The 1,376-nt window shown below is 41.6% G+C and overlaps 1 pseudogene; it reads right to left on the bottom strand.

Annotated features, from left to right (window-relative positions):
* Positions 1-265: 265 nt before the first annotated feature.
* Positions 266-1,051, bottom strand: LOC121035778 (40S ribosomal protein S6-like; annotated as a pseudogene).
* Between the last annotated feature and the right edge of the window lie 325 nt (positions 1,052-1,376).

The raw sequence follows: 1,376 nt of genomic DNA, 5'->3' as shown, positions 1-1,376 counted from the left end.
CTACTAACCTTTTTGAAATATCTTGTCACCTTACTCATGGAGAAATCCAGGATAAATAAGTTCCAAAAAAAAAAAAAAAAAATAGTATCTCTACTAGTCCTGAAATAAAACCTGTTACCTAAAACAATCATTTAGTTAAAGTGCTGGGAGCAGGGAGAGACTAATTAGCAATATTCATTAAAAAATCATACTGTGTTCAACTTATTTTAGTAGGCATTACATGATAAACTATATTTTTGCTAGTCACTCATTCATTCATTCATTCTGATGTCTGATCTTATTCATTTGTTCCTCTTACAACACTCTCTTCTCTGACTGGACTCAGACTTTGCAGCAGAAGCTCTCGGCGAAGACAGCCTCTGTCTCTTGGCAATCTGTTCCTTGTGTTTTTCTTTGGCTTCCTTCATTCTCCTGGCCAAAAGCTTAGCATATTCTGAGCCTCTTCCTTGTTTTTCTTCTGGGGCTGTTTCTTCAAAGCAATGTGCCAACGTTTGTGTTGGAGGACACATGGAGTAACAAGATGCTGAATCTTGGATGCTTTGGGTCGAGGTTTCTTACCTTCTTGGTTTAGGGGCTTTCTCACACACACTGACAGACGTTATCTTCCTTCAAGAGATTAAAAACTTGCAGATTCTGCTAGCTCTTTTGGGCCCCAGACGACAAGGCACAGTAGTATCAGTGAGTCCAGGAATATCCTTCTCCCCTTTATTCACAATGACCCAGTTGACAACACTGAGATCGGCATCCACAATGCAACCCCGAATGGATTTGTGATTTCTTTCTCCAGTCCTCATTGGTCGGTAGCAGGAATGCCCCTTACTCAGCAGTAGGCGGACACGGCCAGTGTCAAAACCCCCTGCTTCATGGGGGAGCCTCGTTTGTTATTGCCACCAGTGATTCGGACCACGTAACCCTTCCATTATTCCCCTAAAGCATCGGCAGCAACTTCTGTGGCCATTTGTTTCTCATAAAACATACCAAGGTTGTGTTCATCGTCTACTTCAATGAGTTTCTGACAGCCAGGAGCTGGGAAAGAGATGTTCAGCTTCATCCTGAAGCAGCCCACTACCTGAGGTGCCGAGAAAAAGAGCTCTCTTTGCTCTTTATAATGGCATCAAAATGGCAGTCTCAGAAAAATCTTGCAGTAAAGAGAATAGGTTAGTATTACTTACCTCAGTGCTTTCCAATTTGAACCTCATAATATTTTCCAATAAAGCAACACATTTTAAAGTCTAAAAAATTAGGATTTTGTGTTATACACTCTAGGAAACCTTTGTGGGGACTTAAACCCTCCTTTGGAAAGACCTCCACAAAGTGGTAAGTCTGTGCCATGTGTGTGATACTTCAATCAGTGGTGGCAGACACAGGTAACCTCT

The sequence above is a fragment of the Herpailurus yagouaroundi genome, unplaced genomic scaffold (genome assembly GCF_014898765.1).
Source record: "Herpailurus yagouaroundi ecotype Mexico unplaced genomic scaffold, PumYag 162, whole genome shotgun sequence".
Classification (NCBI taxonomy): domain Eukaryota; kingdom Metazoa; phylum Chordata; class Mammalia; order Carnivora; family Felidae; genus Herpailurus; species Herpailurus yagouaroundi.
This window is presented reverse-complemented; position numbering and strand designations above follow the sequence as displayed.